The following is a 7,578-nucleotide window of genomic DNA, read 5'->3' as shown; positions in this document are numbered from 1 at the left end:
AATTCCGATGGTTGAGAATTGATTGTTGTCTTACCATCGTCATTTTTAATTTTTCCACGACGCTTACTCACATACTAAACGTTTGTTTTGTGGTGAACGCCGTGTAAAAAGATCGTCTTTTTTTATTAGCCTTAATCAAATCAATGGGGTACAATCTAAAAATTCTAAACAATGTAAAGCATGAATGAATTATGAAATCCGGACCACTTAGAGAGACATCATGTTAACTTTTAGTAAACGATGAACATGTTTTTATTTTGTTTTATAAAAAAATGATACCGCAATACAATTTTTAATCCTAAATTGTAAAAAAAAAACTTGGGAACAGCATTATCGCTTTGTCCATAAAGATTTGTGGTGGTGCAATCAATAGCATTGATGCACCCCCCGTAAAACACACACACACACACACACACACACACACACACACACACACACACACACACACACACACACACACACACACACACACACACACACACACACACACACACACACACTCACACACACACACACACACACACACACACACACACACACACACACACACACACACACACACACACACACACACACACACACACACACACACACACACACACACACACACACACACACACACACACACACACACACACACACATGGATTAACAATTATACATTAGAAATTATTCAAAACTTTTACATTAGGTAAAAAATAGTGAGAGTTGCAGGTACGTTTTACAAATATAATTAAAAAATTACAAACAAAGGTTTAATATAGAAGGGACCATAAATACACGTTTTCATAGCAAAATGTTTGAAAGATTATTCAGGATAACATAAATAAATTATGACTGGATGTCACATGGAAGAACAACGGTGACGCGAAATTGACAAATTTAAAAAAAATAAGTGAATCACAAACTCATAAATTTAGAAATGTGGGCATTAAGAAATTCATGATTAAAAATATTTAACAAAAAAACTTATATTTTCAAATTGAGAAACTTAAAAAAATCAGATATTTGAGATATTTAAAAATGCAAATATTTATATCAGAAAAAACACAAATTCAAAGCCTCGTTCAAAGCATTAAAAATACAAATAATTAAAAATATCAAAATGTTTAAAATATAAAAAAATCATAATTTTAAAAATACAAAATAAAATAATAAAGGGTTTCAAAAAAAAGTTCAACTTAAAAGTTCCTAAACTTAAAAAATATTTTATTTTCAAATTCTAAATAAAAAATCAAAAGTTTGAATATTTCATAGTTCAGAACACCAAAACAGCTACAGTTAAAAAAAATTTAAAGAAACTAAAAAAATTCAAAAATAGGTAAAGTTTTAAAATTCTGCGAATCAAAAATTTTAAAATTCAAATATTCAAAAAATAGAAACTGTTCAGAGGCGTACTAAGGCCGGGTGTCACCCGGGGCGGGCTGCCCGGTGTCACCCCTCACCCCCCCCCCCCCTTCTCACACCCCCCTTTCTAGGTTTAATCCCACCAAACTTATGTCACATGGTATTCTTCTTACAAACTGGAATTCTAAATAATACTCTGCAATGAGCAAAAATCTTGCAATATAAAAAAATACAAATATTTTTAATAATGAAAATTAAACTTTTTATATTAAAGCAAACACTTTTTCATATGCAAATACACGTATTATAATCATCGAAATAATTATATCGAAGAACTAGTTCAAAAAAGAAAATATACATTAAGCTCGGCGATTTTCCTAATAAATAACAGATTTTTTAAAATGAAACATATTCAGAATATATGTTGTGTCATCAAATACACAATACATTATTTTTATCGTTTGATAGTGTTTACACAGAATATTCTTTTCATCAAAATCAAAATCATTTTCCTTAAAATTTAAAAAGATTAAAAATTCATATACGCTCAACAATTGATACGAGATTGAAAAATTCGTAAATTTTGAATGCTAATTTAAATTCAAATATTTATTTTGAAAAAAAATAAATAAATGCGCGGTATTAGTATTCTCTAGAAACTTTGTTAAGATAAATATTTTTTTAATAATTATAAGGCATGACATTTGTTCAAGCTTTATAAATCTTTTTCCAAAGGCAACAAATTTAATAAAGCAAACTGATTTGATTTAATATACATAATGTATAGCCGTAATTAAAAAACCATCTATTTGATGGCAGCACTGGTGATACAGTTTGACATGTAGCATCATGCGCCGGTTTATCTTGTTGTGTCCTTTGTGCGAAATAAACAATTAGTCGAATTTGTGCTTCCACGTGATGTAGACGTCTTTTATTGCTTCGTATCACGCCAATAGGTTATGGGCCTACGCGTTAGCCATTTTGTTTTTCTGTGTTAAAACGCGTTTTATCCGCGATAAATAAAAAGACATTCGTTGTAAAAAGTTCCGTTTAACCCTCGCAAAATGGATCGGCAGCTTGTCGCGAAACTGACGAACGATAATTATGACGTGTGGAAGCTCGAAGTGAAATTCGTGCTCATTCGTGATGGGCTTTGGAAGTACGTGGTTCCGGGAGTAAAACCGGTTCTCGACGCGACTTCGTCAAATGCTGCGGCGTTGGCCGCCTGGGATGAAGGAGATGATAAGGCGCAGGCATCGATTGGTCTCCTGATCACACGAAGTCAGTACGGCTTCATTCGAAATGCGGAAACGGCCAAGCAGCTCTGGGACGCGCTGCAGAAACAACACGAAAAGAAGTCCCTCACTGGAAAGTTGCAGTTGCTGAAAAAACTCTGCGATCTGAAGTACCACGCCGGTGAAGATATCGAAGAGTTTCTGTTGCAATTTGAGGACTTGTTCGAAAAATTGGCCCTTGCGGGTACCACGATCGATAACGAACTACAAGTTATCATGGTGTTCCGAAGCCTTCCGAGCTCATTTGATGCCTTGACCACTACTCTGGAAAATCGATCCGACGATGAACTGACGCTCGAACTTGTGAAAAGCAAGATTATCAACGAGGCTCTGAAGCAGCAAAGCACAGAGGTTGAAGAATCGGTAGTGCTGAAGGCGTACGCGAAGAAGAAGATCATCTGTCATCATTGTTCGAAACCCGGACATACTTGGCGCAAGTGTGAGTTGCTGCAACGAGAGGAGTATCAACAAAGGAGTGGTGAATTTAACGATCGTAGTGGTGTAAACAAACCCCAGAAGCGATTTGCCAAAGCGAGAGTCGTTCAACCTGGATCGGAGACCTTTGCGTTTGGCGCCAGTGACAAGCTTGTCAAACAGTGGGTGGTGGACTCGGGGGCAAGCGCTCACATGAGTGCTAACAGTGAATCCTTCGAAGTCATTGATAAACCACGAGCCAGCACACCAAGAACGGTGACGGTTGCGAATGGAAAGCGGGTCTCGGTCAAAGGGATTGGGCAGTGCCGGTTCTCCTGCTACGGGCCTGAAGGTCAGGAAAATGAGATTGTACTGACGGATGTTCTCTTTGTGCCTGATTTCGACATGAACCTCGTTTCTGTCAGTCAACTTGTTCAGAAGGGCGCTGAGGTACTGTTCGATGAAAAAGGTTGCACGATCACTCGCGGTAAACAGATTGCCACCGTTGCCCCCCGACACGAAGGGCTCTACTATTTACGTATGGTGGAGCAAGCTTGCGCTGCAGTTGGATTAAGCTGCAAACCGGATTGCATTCATGGGTGGCACCGCAAGTTTGGTCATCGAGATGCCGGAGCTATTTTGGAGCTGTACCGTAAAGAGTTGGCTACTGGGTTCAAGGTACGTAAATGCGGCTCAAGCGTGCAATGTGAGTGTTGTTTGCAAAACAAAATGAGTCGGTTGCCCTTCCCAAACAAAGCCGAGCGCAAGACAAAAGCAGTCTTAGATCTGGTTCACAGTGATTTGTGTGGCCCAATGAATACCGTTACACCGGGTGGACAGCGTTACTTCCTCACTCTGATTGACGATTACAGTCGGTTCACCACACTCTACTTTCTTAATAAAAAATCTGGAACAGTAGAAGCGATCAAGGATTTTGTGCGTCAAATGAAAACACAATGTGGAACGCCGCCGAAAATCCTCAGATCTGATCAGGGTGGGGAGTATCGTTCTGCTGAATTGATTAACTTCCTAAAGTCAGAGGGAATAAAACAACAGTTCACGACAGCATACACACCACAACAGAACGGTGTGGCAGAGAGAAAAAACAGATCGCTCGTTGAAATGGGAAGGTGTATGATCGCTGAAGCAAACATGCCGTACAAGTATTGGGCGGAGGCCATAAGTACAGCCAACTATTTACAGAACCTGTTGCCTACGAAACCCATCGAAACTACCCCGTACGAGGTCTGGCATGGGGTGAAGCCGGATCTAAAGATGCTGAGAGTGTTCGGTTCCAGCGCGTATGTGTTTATCCCGAAGGAGAAGAGAACCAAGCTTGAGCCAAAATCTAGCAAGCTAACTTTCGTCGGCTATTCTCTACAACACAAAGCCTGGAAGTTTATTGACACCACCACCCAAAGGGTTGTCATTAGCCGTGATGCTCGGTTTCTTCAAGCTGAGTTGGACCATCAAGTTTCTCCAAAAGAAGAGGAAGTGGATTTTCTGCCCGTTCAAGCCATCACGCCGGGTGATCAATCGGAACTCAGCGAAAACGCAGAGGATGCTGCAGACGACGGCGGGACCGAGTTTGACAATGCTGAGGGCGAACCGGACGAAGCTGTGGACGAACCAGACGACTCTGAGGGTGAACCGGACGAAGCTGTGGACGAACCAGACGATGCTGAGGGTGAACTGGACGCTGTTGAAGGTGAATCAGATGAAGCTGTTGGAGATCCAGAACCTGTGGAAGAAGTTGATAAAAGTGATGAACATTTTCTTGGGTTTGAAGATTACTCGAGCCTAAGCGAGTATCTCTCAGCCGAAGCAAATGAAAGTGCAAGTGAAGAAGAAGTGACACTAGTTCAGGAGGAGAGTTCGTCTGACGGAACGCGGCGGTCAGGTCGAAAGAACAAAGGAGTTCCACCGAAGAGGTTCCAAGTGGTTAGCAGACTAGTTAAACAACAGCAGTCGGAAGAACCTAAGAACTACACCGAAGCAGTGAACAGTGTGGACAGTGAGTGCTGGAAAGCTGCGATGCAGGAAGAGCTAGCGTCGCTTCAAGAACACAATGCGTGGGAACTGGTCACTTTGCCTCCTGGTAAAAAGCCCATCGGGTGTCGGTGGATTTTCAAGAAAAAAGAAGATGATCAGGGTGTGGTTGTACGGTTCAAGGCTCGTCTTGTCGCACAGGGTTTTACCCAACGACATGGACTTGATTACGACGAAGTGTTCGCTCCGGTAGCCAAACAAGTGACCATAAGAGCTCTGTTGACCATTGCCAGCCGCCGCGCAATGCTGGTCAAACACGTTGATGTAAAAACTGCCTACTTAAACGGTGACCTGGAAGAAGTTATCTTTATGAAGCTTCCCCCCGGAGTGGTCGCCGATAACAACAAGGTGTGTTTGCTGCAAAAGAGCTTGTACGGCCTCAAGCAGTCAGCAAGAGTGTGGAACAGCACGTTGGCTGATCTCCTGAAGCAGCTAGAGTTCGACCAGGCAGAAGCAGATCCATGTCTGTACGTGCGACGTCAGGAGGAGCTTCAGGACTACGTCCTGATTTATGTAGATGACATGCTGATTGTAACACACAGTGACGGCGCCTACCAGAAGATCATCACAGCGATGTCGTCAAAGTTCAAGCTGTCCGAACTCGGAGATGTGAAACACTTCTTGGGTGTCCAAGTGGCTCGTACTCAAGGTGGATTTAGTCTGTGTCAGCGTTCATACATCGAAAAGTTGCTTCTGCGATTTTGTATGGACCAGGCCAAAGGATCGCGCATTCCAATGGATCCCGGATATGTATCGCATAAGGAGGAGATGACACAACTTCCCAGTAACGAGCAGTTCCAGAGCGTAGTGGGTGGTTTGCTATACATTTCCGTGAACACACGACCAGACATTGCCATAAGTTCCTCGATTCTCGGACGACAAGTTAGCAAGCCAACGACCGCGGACTGGACAGAGGCAAAAAGGGTCCGGCGGTACCTAAAATCCACTTCTCACCTCCGGTTGTATCTTGGAAGCACGAGCGGAGATCTGGACGGTTATGTTGATGCAGACTGGGCCGGCGATGTCAAAGACCGAAAGTCAACTTCCGGGTTCCTGTTCCGACTTGGTGGTGGACTAATCTCCTGGTGTGCTAGGAAACAATCATGTGTGGCGCTATCTTCTACAGAAGCCGAATACATCTCGCTGGCAGAAGGATGCAGAGAGCTGTTGTGGTTGAAAAAGCTGATGCGGGACTTCGACGAGGCAACTAATTCACCGACCCGAGTGTTTGAGGACAACCAAAGTTGTATTGGTTTACTTAAACAGAACTCTGGAACAAAGCGATCAAAACATGTCGATACTAAGTATCACTTCGTTAAGCAACTCGTTGAGGAGAAGCAAATTGACATCGTTTTTTGCCCGTCCGAGTGTATGTTGGCCGACCTGCTGACGAAGCCTTTGAACAGAGTCAAGCTGGAGATACTGCGGAACGAGATAGGTATCCGGGCGGCGCCAGATGAGGAGGAGTGATGGCAGCACTGGTGATACAGTTTGACATGTAGCATCATGCGCCGGTTTATCTTGTTGTGTCCTTTGTGCGAAATAAACAATTAGTCGAATTTGTGCTTCCACGTGATGTACACGGAACAAAATCCGGTTTGCGGAATCGCAAACTTTGCTTTCGATTCGCTCTAAAAATCGCAAATCTCGGTTTGCACCCGTCAGCAGGAAGCATTGCTTCCAATATCGCAAACGGTGATTTTCGATATCGCAAACGTAACGCAGTAACGCCTACCCGCCAAAAGCACGCAGCACGCAGCCACCTCAATGTTTACTTTTTTGAATTGACCGTTGCTGTTCGAAATTTGGATGGAAATAAAAAAGAAGAAGAAGAAGAAGAAGTTTTACTTTTTATTTATTTATTCTTATTTCGATAATAAATTAAGAAATTGCGTTGATTGCTAACTACGGAATACTACTTCGAATAAGTCGAATTGTCTTATCTGGCAGGACAAATCTGCCTTGATGTCTGTGCTGCAGCTGGATACTGCTGGGCGCCGCCGATTCCGTTGGCATGGTGCTCCCCGTGACGTGAGTTACGGCGCATGCAGTTGGAGGAAGAGAAGCGTGCAACGTGATCGGTCCGTCGATCTGGTTGAGGTCCAGTGCCGGATTTAGACTCAGTTCCATGGCACCGCGCAGTGAGTTTACACAAAGGCGCCTAAGCGACGATTGCGGTTTCAAATCCTGATTTTCACCTCGAAGATCGGCTCCTCGTTAGAAGACCGTCCACCTGGAACGAGCCCCCCGATTGGACTTCCTGCTGGCGGGACACAATCTCCGACAGCAGTCGGACCCACTTCTGCCAAAGCGATTGCCGAACTCACTCTGTAATCGCGAGGCGTAGACTGGAAAATATAACACAAAAACAGAATATCTTTTAAATATTATAAAAGAAAATCGAAATAAATGTGAAGGTTCAATAATTTAAAATGCTGCCGGGACCCGTGGCGTAAGAGTGAATTTTAGAATTT

Source organism: Culex pipiens, chromosome 1 (assembly GCF_016801865.2).
Source record: "Culex pipiens pallens isolate TS chromosome 1, TS_CPP_V2, whole genome shotgun sequence".
Taxonomy (NCBI): domain Eukaryota; kingdom Metazoa; phylum Arthropoda; class Insecta; order Diptera; family Culicidae; genus Culex; species Culex pipiens.
This window is presented reverse-complemented; position numbering follows the sequence as displayed.